General features: G+C 37.3%; 1 long non-coding RNA gene across 3 annotated transcripts; it reads left to right on the forward strand.

Moving 5' to 3' along the window:
• Positions 1-16,087: 16,087 nt before the first annotated feature.
• On the forward strand, positions 16,088-23,938 carry LOC129441738 (uncharacterized). Of its 3 annotated transcripts, XR_012367985.1 has the most exons (9): positions 16,459-17,072; positions 18,131-18,229; positions 18,400-18,525; positions 18,642-18,710; positions 19,405-19,459; positions 19,733-19,801; positions 19,942-19,979; positions 22,820-22,873; positions 23,196-23,938. It is a non-coding gene; the product is annotated as an uncharacterized lncRNA (long non-coding RNA). The 3 variants fall into 3 exon arrangements; XR_012367987.1 differs by lacking the exon at positions 16,459-17,072 and adding an exon at positions 16,088-16,224 and having other exon boundaries at positions 18,131-18,525; XR_012367986.1 differs by having other exon boundaries at positions 18,131-18,525; positions 18,602-18,710.
• Positions 23,939-24,328: the final 390 nt, after the last annotated feature.

A 24,328-nucleotide genomic window follows, 5' to 3' on the forward strand; every position in this document is an offset into this window, starting at 1 on the left:
ATATAGAGACAGACACTGAGTGAGATATAGAGAGACAGACACTAAGTGAGATATAGAGATGTAGAGACAGAGACTGAGTGAGATATAAAGATGTAGAGACAGAGACTGAGTGAGATATAGAGACAGAGACTGAGTGAGATATAGAGATGTAGAGACAGAGACTGAGTGAGATATAGAGATGTAGAGACAGAGACTGAGTGAGATATAAAGATGTAGAGACAGAGACTGAGTGAGATATAGAGACAGAGACTGAGTGAGATATAGAGATGTAGAGACAGAGACTGAGTGAGATATAAAGATGTAGAGACAGAGACTGAGTGAGATATAGAGACAGAGACTGAGTGAGATATAGAGATGTAGAGACAGAGACTGAGTGAGATATAAAGATATAGAGACAGAGACTGAGTGAGATATAAAGATGTAGAGACAGAGACTGAGTGAGATATAGAGACAGAGACTGAGTGAGATATAAAGATGTAGAGACAGAGACTGAGTGAGATATAGAGACAGAGACTGAGTGAGATATAGAGATGTAGAGACAAAGACTGAGTGAGATATAGAGATGTAGAGACAGACACTGAGTGAGATATAGAGATGTAGAGACAGAGACTGAGTGAGATATAAAGATGTAGTGACAGAGACTGAGTGAGATATAGAGATGTAGAGACAGAGACTGAGTGAGATATAGAGACAGACATTTAGTGAGATATAGAGATGCAGAGACTGAGAGATATAGAGATGTAGAGACAGAGACTGAGAGAGATATAGAGACAGACACTAAGTGAGATATAGAGATGTAGAGACAGACATTTAGTGAGATATAGAGATGTAGAGACAGAGACTGAGTGAGATATAAAGATGTAGAGACAGAGACTGAGTGAGATATAGAGATGTAGAGAAAGACACTGAGTGAGATATAGAGATGTAGAGAAAGACACTGAGTGAGATATAGAGATGTAGAAAAAGAGACTTGGTGAGAGATTCCGTTGAGGCAGCAGCAACAAAATGAGCTCCAGTGCCCGGTTGCATGAAAGTCCTTAAGCTAAGAAATCCCTTAAATATAAGGTTAAGGGTGACCTTAATAAAAATGGGTTGCAAGAAAAACCCTTAAGTGAACCTTAAGGCTGTCAATAAGTATTTACCCTTAAATGCTAAAGTATTACCTTAAGTTCTCCTATGCGTTGCAACAAAGTCCTTAAGTCCAATTTTCCCTTAAAAACTTAAGGGACGGGTCCCTTAACGTCACACGCGATGGCTGATTGTATGGTTATTTAAGAAAATGAAGTACCAACGCGCATTTCTAACGATCGAAATAATCCCTAGAGAAAAGTGATGCGTATAGCGGTTTGATCGTCCGTCAATCTAAAGTGTTTCCAGTTTGAATTACTTTAAGGTTTTATACACGCAGCACTTTACAGTCTGTTATTTGCGATGTTTCATTGTACACAAATCCGCCGTCTGTTGAGCTGCGTGCGTTGATTTGTTACCGCTGTGAGATTTTGTAACTACAGCAACCACGTCTCCGCTGCCGTGTTTTGGCAGAGACTGCCGTAAAATACTTAGTATAAACACTTAGGTAAGGGTGACAGTTAAGACCTTTGTTGCAACGCTCTTAAATAAATCCCTTACCTCAGGGAATTTTTCTCCCTCAGGGAAACCCTCACTTAAGGAGTTTCATGCAACCGGGCACTGATTTTTTTCACTTTTTATGTTGTTTAAGGATAAGACAGACATTCAGTTTTTATAAATTTTGAGACAACAAAACTTGCTTCAAATTAATAATACACGAAATAAGACTTTTAAACAGATTTTCATATAATTAAGAGAAACTACGACAAAACTGGCAGAGAGCAGCTACAAAAGGCCTAAAAACTCTCACAGAACCAGAAGGAAGGAGAAATCTGAAAGTGAGTACAGATCTAAAGATCAAGACTTCATTTTGGAGAGGATTTTGTGCCTTTTTGGACAAATTAATATATAGCTTAAAGGCTAAACTCCAGTGGATTTATGCATATTCAAAAAACAACACCTAACTGCCAGCAACAGTCACATTATTTGAAGAATGCCAGAATCCATCCCCAACAAATGATCCCCAGCTACAAATGAGACCTTAAAGAAAAAGCATAAGGAGAAACTCCTGAAGGACAACACAGAAACACTGTTCTCAGACCTGTATAAGAGCGGAGAGGTCAGCAACATCATCTTTTATACAGAAGAGCCAGAAGCCTGGCACTCAGCCATTAGACATCAATAGCCGCTTTTGCACTATCGGGCCTGTGCGAGCCAGGGCTTCAAACGGGCCTCACGGAGCCAATAGCCTCAGACCTCCAGCCGTGTAGCCAAATTCACGACGCGTTTGCATTGTCAAGCCAATAGCGCCGCAGCGCTTCAAAAAACCCCGCCTTTAATACGCCTACCTGGATGTAACATCACACAACTCCGCCTGTTTTACTGTGAGGAAGTCACTTCAATCTGACAGGAGACGGGAGTGAGATCGCATCATCATACAACAAACATAAAGAACATAACTGAGGCGGCTGTTTGCATGGTGAAAGCCAAGATGAGAAGCTAGAGATGTTTGCTCCATCCGCGATGTTACTTTTGAAGTTTATGTTGGCTGCACACGAGCGATCTCACGACGAGACAATATCAGATCAATAAGCAATTGTAAACTTTATGAAGTAGGATAATTACAAATAAAGCGTTCATCTACCTAATGTGCCATTATACACAATATTTTAAAGAATATAGTTTTACATTTACGTGTGTCTAAATATGTAACGTTAAGTTTGTAATTATAGTTCTATGGCGATGTAAACATACTTACACATTATAAGAGGTGTGATATCTTTAATCATGAAAACGTTAGCATCACATGCAACACAAGGTAACTGTCTAATAGCTATTTAAATAATGTGTCAATCAATAAATACTTTTGTCTATAAAGAACTGCCTCGAATAGCTGAATAGGAGTGAAAATCACTTTACTTGCATCTCAAAAATCAAAACGTTTGAGAAATCATTAGAAAATGTACTCGTTAAGAATCAACTCTGAATATACACATGTATTTAAAAAGCTATGTTACAGTGGTTAGGTTAATTATGGTTATATTTACCATTTTGTTGCATCTTACCATTTCTGTGTATCAGATGTGATCCTTATTAAGCTATCATTTTCAATAAACTGACAAGCAGCCGTAGTAATAATAATAGCGCGGTACTTTATTTACATATGAAGTTTATATCAGTGTACAAACAGTGTATTTAAAGACATCTCCTCCGGACGAATTTTAACATCCATGGCTCCTGTTGTCTCATCATCATCATCTTCGTTTCATCTCCTGCTCTTGCATCTGTTGCTGTGTCATCTCTCATATACAAAATAAAAACTCCTGGATGACAAACTGAAAGCTTTACGTTGGCATTTTTTTCTGTAAAATGGACACAAAAGAATAAAGCAGCACATGTGATGTTTTGTATAAAGGGTTTGTAAATACACATACAGTATACCGACATATAAAGTTTGCTACATTCATATAAGAGTTAAATTAATCTCCAAAATACCAGAAAGCATGGCTATGACTAATATAATAAAACCATGGTTACTTTTTCTAAGGGCTGACTAAAATAAAATCAACAGAGATGACAATATAACACAAAAAACACAATAAACACCCATGTAAGACACTTATGCAATGGTTATTTGTATTGTATTTTAAGTGTTTTGTATGCAAACGTGTTTTTGTAAGCATAACTCACCGACTGTAGATACCATCGTGACTCGAGTGATCGCTTCTTTAATACATGGACGATGAAATGATGATCCAACACACATCTTTAATTTCTCAGCACTGTTGCACTTTAAACACTTTGTTCTGTGCCCGAAACTTTATAAACTTCTCCCGAACCGGTAGCGGTGTGCGCCGGATCCTTAGCGTGGCTAGTTCGGCGTTGTAACGTGTCTTTGTTTTTTACATATGCAGATCATTTTCTTCAGTCCGAAGTACAAACATAGCAGGCATCTTCCGTTAAACAGTAAATTACTAGTGATCCCGATTATTTTTAAAGTTTTAAATCTGCAGACAGATGGATGATGCGCATCTTGCAAGAGACTCAGGTAATCTCCGCCTTTGACATTTATCCCTTCCCTAGCCCCGAGAAGCCCGCTCTGGCCCAAGGAATTCGGCGGGCCAGAAAAGCCGGGCCTTAAGCCCCAACGAAGCACCAGTGAAGCACGATCATGCCCCAGAAGTGACAATGCAAACGCCACAGGCCTCGGCAGGCACTGGCACGCCCGCTTGAAGCCCGATAGTGCAAACACGACTATTATCCCTCAGTCATCAGAAAGGGCATCAGTAATGGATGGAAACTAGAAATTAAAGATGATGATGATTCTGATTCAGTCTTCATAACATCCAACCTATATAAAAACGGGACAGTCATGATTCAGGGGAATCTGAAACTATTAAAAAGAAAATTCACTCAGATAAAAAAGATGCTCAACAGAACAAGATCAACTCTATAACACTAAAGCAGACTGCAGACACCTCCACCTGTCAAGCTACTAATGAACAGTCTAAGGATGACGATGAGGAGATCTCCATCCTGCACAACATCATCAGGGACATAAAGGAACGGTTCAGAGAGATGGAGCTGGAGCAGCTGAAAGAGGAGGTACATGGAGGAATACAGCCAACCAAACAAACAGAGAACCAAAATGATTATAGGAAAGAAATAACCATGTAAAAAGAGGAACTTTGGAACTGAAAAACCAAAGAGAAGAATACAACAAACAACTTTGTACAATGAGACACGAGATAGAAGAGCTGAGAGAGGTCAGAAAGAGCGACAAAAATCATCTTCCAGTTATGAAGAGTGACCCTCTCCTCCAACCTCTGACACAAACATCAGCAGCAGCCCTCATCCATCCAGCAACAACAATCAATCACAACCTCAGATTGTACTTCTGATGGACTCAAAAGGAAAATTTCTTAACGAAAAGATCCCAAATCAAAATGTAAGAAAAATAGGGTGTCCGAACACAGAGAAGGCACTGGAGGTCCTATGTGAGGAACAATTGGGTTCCCCGAGTCACATCATTATTCACACTGGAACCAATGACCTGAGAGCTCAGCAAGAGCGAGTCGCTACAGCTCTTATAAATGTGACGGAGAAAGCATCCATACATTTACCCACATCCAAAATCATTCTCTCGACCCTGCTGCTGCGTACTGATTTCCACCCAGACACCATCAGGAGCATTAACATAAGGGTGTCTAGACACTGTACCCTAAAGCCCAATGTACACCTGGCTCAACACCCGACTCTGAATCTGAGCAGCCTCTATGACCACGTCCATCTCCACAGGCGAGCAGTACCCATCTTTGCAAAGAGCCTGAAGGACACGACACTGAACCGCAGCTCCAGCACAACGCAGCCGCCTCGTCCACACCACGTAAAACCACCTCAGCGTCCCCTTCACTGTCTGAACACTGATTGGACAAACCCCAGGACGGACTCTGCAACACTCCATGATCAACATCAGATGGCAAGACCGACAGTCCCCTCTCAAATGCAGGGACCGAACAGTCAGACGTATGCTGAAGCAGTCAGATCTAAGACTCACTCCAGGACCAGTACAGGTAAAACTCAATCTTCATCCAGTGAGCTCAGAGATGGAGATGCTTACTCTTACTTACTTGCTCTCATATAATGGGTCAGTGAATGGACTGATGTTATTATTAGGGCCGGGACTCGATTAAAAAAATTAATCTAATTAATTAGAGGCTTTGTAATTAATTAATCTAAATTAATCGCATTAATCTCATATAAATATTTGACCTGAGAACATTAAGAAGTATTTTTACATGGATTTTTATGAATAATGACTGAATACATAAGCTTAACAAAATATTGTTTATTTTTGTTCAACCAAGTCGTTGTACCCGGAGTCGGGCTAATGTCCACGCTAGCTGCTGTATGTTTTGCATTGAGATTATACTTGAGGCTCGATGTGCTGCGGTGATATGTGAATTCCTTGTTGCATATCTTACACACAACCATGCTCTTGTCGACGCTTACCAGTGATGCGCGGGTCAATGTATAAACAACCCGCCCGCAACTCGGACCGCAAAGAAAAAAAAATATATATTATACCCGACCCGCTTCCTGGCCCGCATTTCTTAAAGTAGTTTGTTTAATATTGCAGGGTTCGGGACTTCTCAGGTTTTGACTGTCTGTGTTCTGGTACCTATGTGCGCGGATGCCCCACCTCGCGTATAAAAACAACAAAACATAATATACTATATAGCCTATATTAAAATTAAAATATATAAAAATGTGCATAATATATTTTTTAAGTTGCACATCGTTTATAGGTTTCTTAAGTGGGATTCGGATGTGAAAAGCGCTGCATAATGTACGCGCCTTTAGTGTTACCATTGAAACTTAACTAAATTAAAAAAAAAATTAGAGGTGATATATAGCTTTAGCCTACATAAATGCTTATTGCTTTAATGTTGCGAGTTCCTCTTCAGCTTTTCTTCCTGTTATGTTTATAATAGTTCATTGTTCAGAGTTCATATTGATGATCTTATAGTCAATTTAAAAATGTTCTTACAAACTGACTCTATTCGTTTAACTTTTTTCCTTTACCCGCCGTCGCTGTTCTCTGTGCGTGTCCTCCGTCAAAGTAGCCTATTAAAATTAATATGAAGTTGATTTTTAAAAGTCTTAAGCACACCGCGAATCAAACGTGCTGCTACAGTATGCTCTAAATGCGCGTGTAAATTTAACTTCTGGGCCCTGCCAGGCTGATTTTTTGAAAAGTAAGTGATATAGGCTACTCACTGCATGTTTTGGCATTCGGTAGCATATGCATCAATGAGATGCACGGTGTTGCTTTTAATGTTCTTTTTAATTTATATTCACAAAACCTAACAACAAAACATTGTTTATAATTACGAGACAAATTATTTGAAACGAAATTCTTTTTTGAAGTAGCAAACAAAACTTAAATTACCTGATAACCTGCGCGAGGGCGTGGATGTACTGAAGAGCTATTTATTTACATAATTTAAATTACTGTTAGTTTAAATGTACTTACATTAAACAACTATACATCATTAAAAAGTGTTTTGATTTAAGATTTAGTTTTTGACCTTTATTTTAATCTGAGAATCCTAGTAACAGTAATTTCTTAATTTTTGTCAGGCGTTATGAAAATGAAAAACGGTACATACCTTTAATTTGAAATATAACCCTCAGCCGCACTCATTGATAAAAATACTCCTCCGTGATCGTCATGAAAGCACTCGATAAAAGAACATCTATCGGGGCTTTTAATTCAAAGTATGCATATTTGGAGAAATATTACTTCAATTTTATATGTTTACTTCAAATTTCTGCAGTGGGGGTAATATTTCACCCATTTTTATTCCAAACATGGCGATATGAGCAAGCTGGAGTCTGCAGTCATTCACACTCAGTTTGTTTCATTCATACGTGAAGCCGGAGGGCGCTAAAGTCTGAAAGTCTCATATGAAACTTTCTGAGAAAGAATAAGACGTCAGAGCTCAGCAGCAGCTGTCAGTCAGTCAGACGTGAACTTGAACAGTGACCTGCAACGAGCGATCGCTGTTTTTATAATAACATGCAAATAAAGATGTTTTGATGTTTTAAAACCATGGAGACAATAAACACGATTAAGATTATATATGGTTTGTCTGTATTTTTAACGCTATGTCTGTTATTTTCATAACAGTACTGTATATTGTAATGCTATGCTAAGCTAACAGCATAAATAACATAAAATTGTTTATTTTCGGTCTTATTTTATGATCCAAAGCCACATCAGATCACGCATGATTGTTTAAGCACTCGACTTTTGATGTTATAATGTGAGTTTTATTATAAATGCTTTTATTTGTAGTGTTTTGATGGTATGCTAAGCTAACGTACTAGCTGTTCTGTAAACATCTGCTGTCTGGAGATATGAGATATGTGTTTTTAGGAATAATTTTGACTGGTAAAGCTTCTTTAAGGTAAGTTTCTTTTTGTAAGAAAGGACTTTAATAAAAAGAAAGTGAATTGAGACAAAAGGAGGAAATAAAACACTAAATAGAAATTATGAGCAATTATTAATAATAATAATAAAATAAACATTTATACAGCCATATCCCGGATTAAAAGTTGTTAATGACTCATCCGGATGCTTATTTAATGAGTCTGTTTAAAACACGGAGCAATAGGACAATAAACTGAAAGGATGTTGTGAGATATAAATAAACAAACATTAGCTTAGCATTTTTGCTGTTTTCTCTAAATAAATTTACATGACATGGGTCTAAAAAACATTTCATAAAATACAGAGTTTTAGAGGTATCATCTTCAGATTTAAAACAGAACATGGTCAGACCTGTGGCTTTAACTGCAGAGCATTTCTAGATTGCTCCAAGGCCAATTTCATTTAGATTTTCATAACAATATTTCATACATGTTTGGTGGAGTTTATAAAAAAGTATAATTTAAGCTCTCTATAACAACTTTTTTCATTATGACAGTAACTGGCTCCATTGAATGTTTTTTTTTTTTTTGGTAATTGTTCTGCTTTTGGCATTTCCAATTAGGGGCCAGGATGTAGGAGCCAGATACCTTATTTTAATTTAATATTTTAATTTATTCAAAAAGTGTTATGTTTTGGATTTATGGAGTTGTCTTGTGTTTGTTTATCGTCTGGACTAATCTGTGTAATCTATGAATTAACTTGCTCCTCCTCTTTGATGCGTCACTAAGGCGCGTAAGTGTAAATGTTAATGGCCAGGCCAGCTGGTGTGTTGGTGAGACGCAGGTTAGAGGGTGGAGGGTAAAAGTTTCTTAAATGGCATGCTTACACTACGTGAATTTGGTCCTTTCAGATATATAGAATTGTAATTTCGATGGAAAAGGAAACCGGAGACAATAAATCATTTCATTATCATTAGAATTGCATCTCTGAGCGTGCTTTATGGAAAGGATGCACATATTAGGATACTCCACTCACTCTCAAGGGGCTAAAACAAATAACCTAAAAGATTAGCCATTACAAATGTTAGCCTCTTAATAAACTTCCAAGTGTCTGCTTTCAAATGAGACCAAACTTATGCTTTTAGTGCAAAGACTTCATAAACTGTATCTATTTTAGTTTGGCTATGACAGTTTTTGTGGGGGGGTTCGGAAAATGGAATGAGGGCTAACAGGTAAATTAAACTCGTAATAAACTAATTAAATTGAAACAAAACATCATTACAACAATATTTAAACCCAACAATACTCAAACATTAACATATAACAGACATTAGGATACATGTTAAAATAATCTGTAGTTTGTTGGTAGATGTTTATTGGGCAAAACCTCCGTTGCAAACCTCCATTTACCAGAATAAATCATTTTTACTTTGAAATTGATGCGTTGTCACGTTAAAATCAGCTGTTCGTTTAGGTTCCGTCTACTTTTATTTACACTGCATCACAACCCCGGAGTTCTCGAACTAAAACAGGGTCTGCAGCATTTACGAATGACTCTATTAATAAGTGCGATTAAAATGCGTTAAAATGTTTTCCTTTAAAATCTCTTGTTGGAATATTCAAGGTCTGAAGTCCTTCATTTTTGGAGTAAAAAGTAATCACCCAGACTTCAAAAATAAAAATTCAGAATTCTGATATTATAATTTTACAAGAAACATGGAATGTAAAAGATGTAAACTCTGGCTGTCCAGTCGGTTTTAGGGAATTAATTTTACCATCAACTAAATTAAAAGCAGTTTCTCAGGGCAGAGATTCAGGAGGAATGATCATATGGTACAAAGCTAAACTTTGCATCCATAGAAACAATCAAAACTGGAGAATTTAATGTTTGGTTAAAAATCCCAAATGATGTTGTCTCCACAGACCAACCCATATTTTTATGTGCTACTCCCAGATAGCACACGTACGTCGCGGAGACGTCTGCTAAATATCGCTTCATCTTCTGTAGATCGGCCGCGAACATTGAAAAGTAAGACGTCTGCAATATCTCTGCAAGACGTCTTGGCGATGTCTTGAAACATTCGAAATTTTTACGAGCTGCATACATCTTCTGGAGATCTTGAATCCGAGCAAACGCAGACGAATCAGCTGACCGAAATGCTCAACTCATTTCATTGTTTACACTCATTTCTTGTTTAATTGTATTGAACACAAACAAAAAGATTGAAAAAAAAAAACCCCTCAGCTGCATATAATTAGCCAGTTTTTTTAAGAGTTTTGCATTTAATTTGCATTCATAAAATATAATTATTATATACCCTACCTCATATCACGTGTAATATAACATGAAATCATACCCTTATTTGCGTTTAGTCCAGTTTCACTTGCAGTTTCTTTTGCAGTTCTGACGAGACGCCTGCATATAAATTGCGTTCATGTTTTAAGTGCAGAATAAGACACATAAAGGTACTCAAAGTACCTTGTACACAGAAATAATCTTACTGGCAACATTTTAACAAATACACTGTAACCAATAATGGACAGCAGTCTCTGCACCGTTCTTTAACATATATCTATATAGATGAAGAAACCTTATACAATGTTAAAACACATTATACATGTATTCATTTGACCAGGTATTTCCAGCATCACAGAATGAATTGTTTCGACAAGTTTGTTTACCAAATTCAATTTATGAAACCTATGTGCTGAATGTTCATTACATCCAGAACTTAAAGCTATGACATTTACTACCTGCTCATTTAATCACTGCACAAGACCCAGAGCTGATCATGACACTTTACATTTTAGACTTTGCATGTTCTACATAAAGAAGTAATTCTTTAAAAATGAATGAATTTATAATAACCCTAAAAATGAAAGCATTAAAAACACTGTGATGTAGTAAGTGCTGAAAGTACCATGTGACACTATGAATATAATCACAAATAATGGAGACTGTTACACAAGACTTAGATGCAACTTTAATTACAATACAACATTCGGTACACCAGGGGATTTTAAATTGTGTGTCAGGAGGACCTACTTGTCCGTCACACAGTAGGTTAAGGTGTACACCTACACCGTAATGATGCAACAACAGTTTGGCCAAATTAATAATTAACAATGACAATGGTTTTGAAAGAATATACCATAAAATATTTGGTATTGCAAATAAACTTATATTTACTTTACATTATGAAATATTATGAAAATAAAATGACTCCACTGAAAGAGAACAAATGTGTTTTACCCCATTAAAAAATGTATATTTAAAAATATTTTAGTGGGTCTAGAATAGATTACAGTTGTCTAATAGGTTTTGAAATGAGAAGTTTGGAAACCCCAGCTTTACACAATACTAGTCTCAATTAAAGTTAAAGGAATAGTCTACCCTTTTGCCATATTAAACTATGTTATTACCTCAACTTAGACGAATTGATGCATATCTATTGTGCACTGTGCGGCGCGTCGTGAGTGTGTTGGCGTTTGGCCTAGCTAGCCCCGTTCATTCCTATGGTGCCAAACAGGGAAGCCACCAAACACTTTCGTGTTTTCCCTATTTTAAGACTGTTACATGAGGAGTTATACCAGTAAGTATGGTGCCACAAAATAAAACTTTTTTGGTACCATAGGAATGAATGGGGCCAGGCCAAATGCCAACACACCCACAACGCGCCGCACGGTGCACGCATTGAAAAAAGATAGGTATGTATTAATTCATCTAGGTTGAGGCAACAACATAGTTCAATATGGCAAAAGGGTAGACCATTCCCCCAATATTAAGTTGTAATATAACTGAAATAAATACCATTTGCAATTGACAGACATTAAATTGAACTGATGGCAGATGAGGTATGGGGATGATGCTGGGCCAGAGTTGAATCTGTGCATCTTAGTAGATCAGGGTGGTTCATCCTTAAGTGCTGCATTAAAAAGAGAAAGGATCTAAAAAGAAAAGAAATTAAATATTTCTCCCAAATCAACATTGGACTATCAACACCAAATTAATAATGCAATTACATGCAAACAAACCTGTCAACCGTCAATATATAACAGATACTACACACCTGTGTCCAATACATCAAGATTCTCCCAACATTTTAGGGCTAGCTTATTACCACAGTTCTGGCTATTCTTCATATTCTGTGTGGTGGTTAGTTTGCAACAGTGACAAAAATGAACTTTTCATTAACATTACCATTTGTTCACTTAAGCTGACTTCCAAGAGCACAGTTATCTAACACAGTCTACTGTAAGTGTTTTTTAACATTAAATATAGATTAATTTTTTTGAGAGAGATACAAAGGACAAATGTCTCTGCTTGCTGCCTTCATCCGTGTGACCAATCAATGGTTGTGTTAAAAACATGATAATCAGGTGCTAACAATTAGGTGAAATATTGTGCAGTGTTACAGACAACTCTGATTTCTGATGTTATGTCATTAAATATCCTACCTCCGACCTCAATGCATTCCAGTCAATCACGTATCACATTTGCGTGTTTACCACATAATGAGACGCCAGGAGAAGTTTGTGCTCTTGTGCCAATTATGGCAGAAAACGGTTACTGGATAATTTAACATTCATGTTCATCTATATTACGTGCTGTTTAAAGTTTGTTTGCGGTTCATGTAAGGCTGTGAAAGGCTAGCCACCACCTTGTCTGCAATGTCAAATGACGCATCTCGTTGAGGTCGGTGTTGATCGATCTGGTCCAAGTTGAGAGGTCGGATACTCCACTTTGTTTCCTGTTCCTGACTTCTTACGGGTTTAAGGTCAATAATATCCAACATCCAAGTTGTCTCGAACACAGCATTAGTTCATAGACTCCAGTTCAGTTCTATCTGTAACAAAAGAACACAATGAGACCATCATCACATCAGACAAAGTATTTCATTTATATAAATTGCACCCAAAGAAAAACCAAAATATTAAAAACATGACAGATCAAAATCTTCATTTAAACCCAAAGGGGACTAGCCTGGTAATACCATTCTCTGCTACTTTGCTTGAGCGGAAGTACAAAGTCTGATGTAGTCAGGCTAAAAGGGGACATGGTCTTTAAATAAAACACCCAAAATGCCCCTTTTTTTAAGAGTTTTTAATATCTCCACCACAGTAAGAATTCTTTCTTTCTCAATACTTAAACATTAAAGGTCACGTTTTTCCTGATCCCATTTTTCTAACTTTAGTTAGTGTGTAATGTTGCTGTAATAGCATAAATAATACCTCTAAATGATAAAGCTCAAAGTTCACTGCCAGCCAGGCGATGTATTTTCTTTAACAGAATCCCCCTTCCAATACAGCGAACGGCCGGTTTGTACTACAGCCCTCTACTTCCCGGTTGAATGACGTCAAAGCAAGTGTGTTTGACTAAACTCCGTCCTGGCTAAGATAAGCTGCTATTGAATCACAACACACTAAACAAGCTACACAATCAGAACTCGTTACGTATTTCTGAAGGAGGGACTTCATAGGACAAAGAATACATCAGTCCGTTTTTAGGACAGTGAAAGGACTATATAGATATGTAGATTGTGTGAAAAATACCGCATGTGAAACATGTACACATGTTATATTGCGCACTGTAAACACAATCAAATCTTCAAAAAACACAGGAAAAACGGGACCTTTAAAGTTGTTCAGTATTATGGTTGTAATCAAGAAAATGACAATGCAATTTTATTTAAAGATCATATCCCCTTTGGGTTTAAATGCAGATTTTAATCTTTCATGCCATGAAGGCAATAACGCCGAAACATCTGCCCTTGTATTGTTTGATTAAGAAAACAGGTCTAAGCACCTAAAGCTGGGAGAGCATGGTGAGGGTGTTGATTGAACTAGATCTATTGACCCCTAGATAAAATAATTAATAAAAATAAATGTTCTTTTCTTATCTGCCCTGTCCTATTTTGTACTGCAAAATAAACAAAAGCAAGTGACCATAGTATAAAGAGGATAAACTATGGGTAATAAGGTATTTAGCAAGGCTTACATTTAAACATTTTTGTTTTATCTCATAGACTATGTTTACACTGTCAGTTTAAATCTGATTTTTGTGTATATCCAATTTGAATGACTGACTGTACACACTGTGTATGACAACTCTTCGTGTTTGATTTGTGTGACCTGAGGCGCATTATCTTTTATCCAAAATAGCTGCATTGGTTTTTAGCAATGACGATGCGTTGATGTGTTTGAAATAAATGTGCTTGAGTTCATGCAGCAACAACCAGTTTTCATAAATGAAAAATAAAATATTGTCTTTTTATCCAATTCATCCGAGAAATCATTTGGTAATTAAAATAATGTACCCTAAAAAACCTTTCATTAGTAAGACCGCATTCATTACTTTACTAAATATGGGAAGAGACTCACAGGTGGAGGTAGAAGTTTGGTCTGCACTTTCCATAGCTGGTGCACAGGGATTGTGGTAGGCTAGTGACACAATTGAAGAAGACTAGTTAAAAATCTGCTTTACAACAGAGGTTGAATTAAACTTTTTCATTTTGACAGATAAGGCTGTAACAAATCTGTCATAATCAATTAGGACTAAAATTAGGGATGCACGATATATCGGCCGACATATCGTTATCGGCCGATAACTGCTTATTTTTATTATATTATCGGTTATCGGTCTGATAGCAAAATTAGGCAGATAAATGAAAGCCGATAAATTATGGATTATTTTGGTTTGTTGAACCACTTCACTTGCTCATTGCTGGCCATGTGGAGTTTTGATTGGTGCTTTCTGTGACATAGCACGAAGATGACACATGTTGCGGGCTTAAGAAGAGTATGCTAGTCTAGCGCAAAGACAAGATGTCCGCAGTCTGGGAGTTTTTAATTGTGAAATTAATAGGAATATTTATCGGCCTATATATATATCGGTTATCGGCCCCTAACTATAAAGAGTTATCGGTTATCGGTATCGGCCAAAATTTCCATATCGGTGCATCCCTAACTAAAATATCAACAAAACACTTAGAAAATGAACAAAACCAACTATCTGAATCTGTCTGAACTCTAACATTGAGGTCTGGATAGACAAAGTGAGTGTTTATCTGTGTAAAAGTCAGACCAACATTGAAGACTGATGCAGTTGTCATTAAGGCTGATTTTGTCAGACCTACCCCAATGCCTCTACACAAGTAGGCTATGCGGCACTTTTCATTTACACGTTTGCGTTGTTGTTCGCATCGATGTGCATTTACACGTGCAGAACGCTAGTAGCCAATGTCCATAGGCATTTACCAATGTAAAATACAACATCAAGGCAAAAGCTGAAAAAAAATAAAAAGTGGCAGAAAAAACCCTTGTTGGGGGCCAATCACACCAAATGCGTTTTAAAGACGTGGAAACACAAGGTGCACCTTTATTTGGTCACTTTATAAAAAACAGTGCAGTGCAGCGCAGCTTTTTATATTGTTAGGCAACCACCGAGGCAGCTGTCCTGTCAATCAAATATCTAAGCGTGAGCGCTCTTTTGCTCTTAACTGTCATATAAGCAGAAACTTTAAAAAGAGGACTCTTGCACTGACTTTGATCGAAGGTGAGAGGTGCATAAACACACAGGAGACAGTAAGTAACTGAAGTATGTTTGTTAATAACTGTAAACATCGGTCCTACAACGGAAGGCCTGCCTCTCCCCATATTCAATTGGACAATGGAAAGACACAAATGACGTCGGGTGCTTTTCTGCCCTTAGCGCTCCTTCAAAAACGCATGTTGCAGTAGGGGGCAAAAATGCAAGGCGTTCAGTGCCATTAACGACGCACATAACGCTCAATGCTGCAGTTAAAAAAGATTTACCTCAAAGTAAAGACAACTGGATCTGAAGCGTAATGATGGTCTTCAGAAGGCCTCTCATGGTGGTCTTGATTCAGAGGTTTGAGAAGACTACCAAGCACCAGAGCCAGCTAACAGGTGGACCAAACATCAAGCCAGAATTCTGCATGAGTCAGGTAAGCAGAATAAAAGACGCTGTAAATAAACAACAATAAAAGATGGTCATTAATGACTTAATGCTTTTATATTCATGTTAATGCTTTGAAAATTATCTTATTTCTTTCAGAATTTATGTCTTTTGATATTATGGCCTAATGCAACAAATGGAAAAAAGCATACTTTATGACAACCTTAGCAGCAGAACACCATGACTTTCTCCTGGGTAGACGAGAAAAAAAGTTTGGTATCAACACCCATCTAACAATTAAGGTAAAAGATAAAGTTTTATGATCCCTGCATTCAGGTTAGAGTATGGGGTAAGTTGACCGTTCTATGGGTGTTTCTCAAATGCAAGGTTGCATCCTATGGAGGCTGCGTCCATCTTAGACCTGTCCTTCTGAGATTTCGAGGTTAGAATCCACCTCAAAAGCCAGAATGAGATGGTTTAGTTTGATGTCCAAGGCAATGTCATAATGGTTTCCGCCCCAGTGGTCATGGCATGAAAACTTTAAAGAGAGAAGTTGAAAATTAGCAATGCATCACCAAAAAAAAAAAAATCCAATACTGTAGTACAGTGAATAAAAGTCATGTATCAACAGTCTTTACAACATGGACAGTTAAACCTTTTGTAATTTAATTAAAACAACAAAAGAGAAAACAAACAAGCAGATTGAGATGTCCTTCAACGATGCTTGATGACGTGGCAGCCGAGACATGCAGCATTCTAGGACGCAGCCTTATTAAAAATAAAAAAAAATGGACGCAGCCTTATTTATTTTTATTTTATATATGTATAATGTACCCCCTGACTGAACTTGTATTTCTTATTATTTAAAAAAATATATTAAAAATATTTTTAAAAGAACGCAGCTGTGCGTTTGAGAAACGACCGGAAACGACTTATATGTCGCGAGGCCATCACGTGACCACAATATTTACCAGAAGACCGTTATTTGCTCGAGTTCCCTCAACTTTTTTGTCGCAAATAACATTATTAATAACCTGTAAATAATAAAATTTGTACACATTACGTTCCTTTTCACGTTGTAATAGTATGTTTTTGGTTTAATAGTCGGCTTTAAGTTAGTTTTTCTGTCAGTTTGATCGTCAAAATCTTGGTAAGTAACTTATAGCTTGTCATTCCTGGTTTTAATTGTTAGAAATACGAATTTAAGAACAGATATAACTGAAACAATTAATAAATACAATTATTCAACCACTCCAATAGAACAACGTTAACGGTTTTGAGTGGTTTTTAGGAAAAGGTCTGACTGAAATGAACGTAATCCGTATAAGGGCCACTTTAACGTAACGTTACAGGGCGGGAAAGGTTTGAGGCATTTAATAACTCTATTAAACTGGCTGGTTTATCCACACCAGTGCGTAACATGTAAAGTTAACGTTACAACGTGGCTTCGGGACTTTGCAGCGACCTGAATAGCATTGCATTGATAAACGTTAATAAGCTTTTAATAGCGTATAAAACATTAATATAAGACGATGATTCTGTAGATCGACTAACTTACATCCATGCATTACATATTAACTTACCTTGACACTGAAACTGCCGTCAGCACTGTTGCTTCACCCGTTGGAACATCCTACTAGTTTAGGGAGTTAAAAATCGAGTTGGAAAAGAACAAAAAATCGTTCTACACGAGACCCAGAAGCTGCAAAAACCGATTGAGGTTACACTCTATTGAATGATCAAAACGTTGAGTGCAGGGAGCCCACACATCTCTCAGATGTGTTTGACTTCATGCTGATCTACTCGCAAACCGATCGTGACATCAAGTACCGCGAGTTCAACCCTTTTCCGGGGCTTTCCCAAACTCTCGCGGTACTTGATGTCATACCACGTGCTGTCTGCGCATCTCGGTGTTAAGTCAAACACACCTGAATGTATTTGTTGGCTGCACTCCCTTGCGCTCAGTGATGTAGGTGTAACGAAATAAATGTATTAAATTGATATTATATAAATAAATATTGTTATAAAAAATCTTTATAAAATGATTAGCTGTCATTAATAAATTAATATTTGATTTGAAACATCAGTATACGTAAACTTCCCTCAAGTTATGAAATGCCTAAATAAGATCAAAATGGTGAAAATACAACAATGTATATTTGACCAATTTAGCATTTATTAACTTTTGCCTTTTTAAATTGACTTCAGAAAGTTATCTACAGCCACACATCCACTGTATACCAAGTTATGATGATCAATTATGAGAATGCAAAATGATTTATAGATCAGTAAACAATCAACAAAAAGGTAATGTCTTAATTAATATATTTCTGCTTTTGTTACTTATTCATGTATTTGAATTACATCATTCAAAATCAAATGTTAATAATTATAGGGTTTCAACTTGTTGCAGCTTTACAAAAAATTTAGAATTTGTAGGAGCATGGACAACTGAGTAACAAAGTCATATTATGCAGATGGGTGCTCATGGTGGCCTCCAAATAAATACATGGACAGGCTGCTAAAGAGGGTCAGGATGATGGAGATGCAAGAGCCAAAGACAGCACGGACCAAACACCAGGCCAGAATTCTGCATGAGTCAGGTAAGCAGAATCAGTTACACTGTATAAAATCATTAATTAATAGACAGTACAATTAATAACACATTATTTTTCATAGCTGTAAAAAACAAAAGAATGAAACAGTACCTGCATTTTAGTTTCCAGCCTTTTTCACAAAGTTGCCGACAACTGGAAGAATGTCCCAAATTGCTGAAAAAAGAAATTCAGTAAGTCCTTATTAAAGAGACAGTTTAAAAGGTAAAACGGCTTCATTTAACTTCAAAAATACCCCTAAATCCTTAAAGAACACGCCCACATTTTGGGAATTTAGCTTATTCACCATATCCCCCAGAGTTAGATAAGTCCATACATACCTTTCTCATCCCTGTGCGTGCTGTAACTCTGTCTGATGCAGCCCCCGCTAGCTTAGCTTAGCACAAAGACTGGAAGTGAATGGCTCCATCTAGCATACGGCTTCCAAACATGACAAAATAACGCAAACATTTTCCTATTATGTGTTGTGATTTGTATAGTCAAATTCACTACCAGTCTTTTGTTCTAAGCTAAGCTAGCGGGGGCTGCGTCAGACAGAGTTACAGCATGCACGGATATGAGAATGGTATGTATGGACTTATCTAACTATGGGGGATACTGTGAATAAGCTAAATTCCCAAAATGTGGGCATGTTCCTTTAAAAATCAGCACCCCTAGTTAATTTGGATGCTAAAACCTAAGGCAGGTTCAAGCCTAGGATTTAGTGTGTTTATTTGTTAATGTAAAAAATGCAGCTAACCAATCCCAGCTCCAGTGGGCAGGTTAAAGAGTATTTTTTATATGAGACAGAAAACAGAAACACATTTTTAATGGCATTTAAAGACAACATACCACTTCATAAAACTACATTTTCTGTTTAATCCATAGATTGAGTAATTTTCACTCTAGAGACCCTGGGGTGACCACCAAGGACGAATGAAAAGTAAGTGACCTACAAAACAAAAAACATTAATATTTTACGACTGTTTCAAGATAAGTACTCTGCATATCTATAGCAATATGCAGATTATTGAGTAAGAATTTCTCTCAGACAATATAGACTCAGATGGCTTCATGGTTGACCATATTTGAAGTTTAACAATTTCTATCATGTTAAAGTTCTCACACAAAAATTGCTAGTCTAAGAATTCTACAAGAAACCTTGTTCCCCACAAAGGCTTGATGGGTTGTGCAACTTACCTGCTTCCCTTTACAGCTCCAGTGAGTGTCTCTAAGGTAGATCCTAATGCAGATGGATGGAATGTTGATCCGCCTAACATGCAAGGTAAAAGAGCATTTAATAGCATAGTGGATAAACAAATAGCTTTTTTTCATTTTCACAGCATTTTCAAAAACAACATAACACTTGCTATTACATTGTTATATATTACATGACAATGTCTAACTTTGATCCATACAAAACAGATTTTCTGTACCGAGAACTTTGGATGACCATCAAGACAGTAAGTTTTCAAAAATCTGACCTCAATTTTAGTAACCATTTAAGGATTGTTTTTCTTTTAGTTGATTTAAATAATACCCTAAAGTCCTCCGTTCATCTTCGGAAACACTGTTTAAGATGTTTTGGATGTGGTCCGGGAGCTTGCTGGCCCTCCATTAGGGATGTATGTGCGATATACTGTTCATGTCCAGTTAGGTGATAGAAACATCATCAAAGTAGTTCATGTGACATCAGTGGGTCAGTTAGAATTTGTTGAAGCATCAAAAATACATTTGGGTCCAAAAGTAGTGACTTGATTCGGCGTTGTCTTCTCTTTCGGGTCTGTTGTGAACCGTGTGCATGACACTGCTGCCGTACAACGCTGCTGGCGTGTTATCTGGTGCACCCAAGCTTTTTTTCGTTTACAGTCTGAGGGAGACCCTGTAAACAAAATCTTCGCAAACAATCTTCGCAAACAAAATCTTCGCAAACATTTCTGAGGATAACACGTCAGCAGCGCAATTGTGCACGCGCATTCGCAACAGACCCGGAAGAGAAGACAATGCTGAATAAATAGTTATTTTTGGACCAAAATGTATTAATGATGCTTCAACAAATTCTAACTGACCCACTGATGTCACATGAACTACTTTGATGATGTTTTAATAAACTTTCTGGAAATTAGACAGTATACAGCACATACATTTTTTGGAGGGTCAGAAAGCTCTCGGACTAAATCTAAAACATCTTACACTGTGTTCCGAAGATGAACGGAGGTCTTACAAGTTTGGAACAACATGAGGGTGAGTCATTAATTACATTATTTTCATTTTTGAGTGAACTATCCCTTTAAATGGAAAACACCACCGCTTTCCAAAATGTTACTATGTTTTTACCTTAGACGAATTTATACATACCCATCTTTTTTCAATGCGTGCACTTAATCTTTGTACAGCGTGTTGTGAATGTGTTAGCATTTAGCCTAGCCCCATTCATTCCTTAGGATCCAAACAGGGATGAATTTAGAAGCCACCCAACCCTTTCTATTTTCCCTATTTAAAGACTCTTAGGTTGTTTTCACATATGTTGGTGCGCACCGTGGTGCGGCCTCGGAGCGCACCAAAATACATTGTATCATTTTTTAGTTAGTGCGGTCCGTGTTCACATATACATATTTTTTACTTTACTTGAAATGCCGCACCGTACACCATGTGACAACGGTCAGCGCTGTCATTGGTCTCTGACAGCTCTTACCGTCTCATGACCACCCCCACGTTTCCACGACAACCAGCCTGACAGAGAGAGCGCAGCTATCAAGATGTGGAGATAAACGATGCACGTCTTTGTGAAGTTTCTTTGCTTTAACGCGAAATTGCGTAGCTGTTCTATTAAAACCTTTCTCACGGAGCCGTTTGCTAAAAAGCCTGTAATGTCACTATTTGTGTGTGGAGGACAGCTATGCATTTATAAAATCATCAGCTCAAACGTAAAGGAGACAGCGAATCTCTCTGCAACGGACCAGATTGGCTTGTTTGTTGTTAACCCACAATATAACACCCGGCTCACGTCACAACGGAAGCCCAGTGGCTCAAACAAGTGGAGAACTTCCTGTATTTGGTTCGGTCCGAGGTCCGGCAGTGTTCACACCACAGGTGGGTCGCCCCAGAGTTCGGCAACAGCCGCTCCGAGACCACCTGTTTAGAGCGGTCTCGGAGCGGCCGTTTAGTGCGCACCCGAGTGCGGCTGTTGTGTTCACACTGACCCAAACGCACCGTACTCGGAGCGACACGTCATTTGGGCCGACCTAAACAGTGTATATGTGAAAACACCCTTACATAAGTAGTTACACGAGTAAGTATGGTGGCACAAAATAAAACGTGGCAATTTTTTAAGCGGTTAAAAATGAGAACTATATTGTATGGCAAAAGAGCACTAAGTTTGCAGCACTTCAACCTCGGCGCGCAGTGGCATCATCGCTCCTGATTACTCCACCTCTCACTCAAACTCAAAGGGGGGGGAGTGGTCAGGAGTGATGATGTTACTGCGCTCTGAGGAATGAATGGGGCTAGGCTAAATGCTAACACATTCACGACGCGCTGTACAAATATTAAGTGCATGCATTGATAAAAGATAGGGATGTATTAATTTATCTAAGTTGAGGTAAGAACATAGTAAAATATTGAAAAACTGTGGTGTTTTCCTTTAAAAGCAGCACCCCTATTTATTTTGGGTGCTAAAAATATTTGCCACAGACAGTTTAAGGCCTTATGCTGCATTCACACCGCCAACAACCTAGTCACTGTGTGTCAGCCATTTCTTTTAATGAGTTTATCAGAAGGCGTTCCCAATTCTGGTTGTCCTAGTAAAAACTACAAACAAATGAGTAACAATCCTCTCAGTAAATGACAAAAGAGTGATGACACGAACTTCACTGCTTCACTCTCATTGGTAGTTGCTCCCAAAAGTCCTTCATCAAGTTGAACTTTCCTCAACGTTGTGGCATAGCTGGACATGCCCACTTCCTGTTGTCGATGGTCACAGTTGCTCATGTTGCTGAATGGGGCAAAGCTTCCATTGGAATGAACGAGATTGTGTTGCTAGTCGCTGGCGGTGTACAAGCAGCATACGTGTGTGTCTTTAAAAATATATCAAATGCAAATTACCTGATCTAACATTCCCAGCTACAGAGGGCATCCTTTATTCAGTCCCTAATGCAGATGGTTGGAGTGTTGATCCACCTAACATGAGGGATAAAAGAGCGTTTGTTAGCATAATGAGAAAGAAAACAGAAACACATTATTAGTGGCATTTAAAGACATAACTTAACACTTGTTAATACTACATTTTCTGTTCAATCCATAGATCACTCGTTTTGAGTCCTGAGACCCTGGGGTGACCACCGTGAACAAATACAGAGTAAGTTACCTAAAAAAAACATTAATAATATTTATTTATAAAAAGTTCTTATAAAAAAGCATCATCATTTACTCAGATGAAGTGTTACCTTACCAACATGTTCAAGGAAGGTGCAGGTCTGATGATCCATCCAACATTAAAAAAAACCAGTAAATTTATACTTAGTTACATCTGTTGTAAAACAGACAAATGCAGTTATAAGAATTTTACCTAAACTACACACCTATTTGATTCTTAAGTTTAAATAAATCAAAATAATGCATTTAATAGTAAAAGCATTTTAAAAGCTACACTCCTAATTCATTTATCTTTGCTATTGCAGCTGCAAAAAGGCAGTCTTGACGGTTCTAGGATGAATGCAAATAAAGACTGACCACCTGACTTCAGCGGTCCAGTCTCTTGTGGGAAGCAGCTGTTTGTTACCCCAAATACGGATGAAGAGTGACGAAGAGGATGATGACTTTTTTTCCTCAAACATCATCTGAAGATCTTGACAGGCTGGAGACAAAATGAACAGACTGAGGGTTTATACAAAGAATCTTACTCAGCCAATATTAAAGATAAGATATTTTTACAAAATGTTCTTTTCATTGTTTAGGATGATTTTATGTAGAAAACAATACATCACAAAAAAGACTTTAGCTGGGTTTTCACAGGCAGTGCCTTACACACACACTAACCACAATTATAAACGCAACACTAACACAGATTTAGACAGATTTGTGAATAATATTTGAGAGAAATAGGCCTTTTGGGGACATAGAAAATATTTAAGTTCAGCTCATGAAATGAAAAATGGGGGCAAAAATTTTTTTTAACAAGTGCAATACAAATATCAACCATAATACTGATCGTTTTAAAAAAAAGTAAGTCACTATATCTTTCTAGAATCTTACACAAGACTCAGTTACATGAACGATCAAAATAAATTAACGTCAGACAGGTGGGCGAAATATCAATATTAAAGCATGAATAACTGTTATCAACCCAATTTCAATGTATTATTTAAATGATCCCACACAAAACAGTTTATTATTTAAATGCATTATTACTACATACCTTAAGCATGTGTTCCACGCCTTTCTTCTTCTTGGCGTTGCGAGGTCAAGCGGATGTTGTTATGTAGAATCACGACCTTGACGTAAAGACGCACATCCGTAATTTATTTAACAATGATAACACTTTCGGGAAATTTTATCTTCTAGATCCTAATTAAAGCTATAAAGAAAGAGCAGCCTATCACGATTATTTCCTGGTAAGTTTTTGAAATGTTTTATTTTAGAATGGAGATTAATAAAGCAGACGCGGAAAGGTTTTGATTATTTTAAATATGTTTATATGTTGTTGTTTTCGCATACTGTCATGTAAAAAATATATTTAAAGATAAATGAATGAAAGATTTCATTGTTTAATTTGAATAAATGTGTTTTATAAAATCAACAACTGCCTGTTTTA

The sequence above is a fragment of the Misgurnus anguillicaudatus genome, chromosome 25, assembly GCF_027580225.2.
Source record: "Misgurnus anguillicaudatus chromosome 25, ASM2758022v2, whole genome shotgun sequence".
Taxonomy (NCBI): domain Eukaryota; kingdom Metazoa; phylum Chordata; class Actinopteri; order Cypriniformes; family Cobitidae; genus Misgurnus; species Misgurnus anguillicaudatus.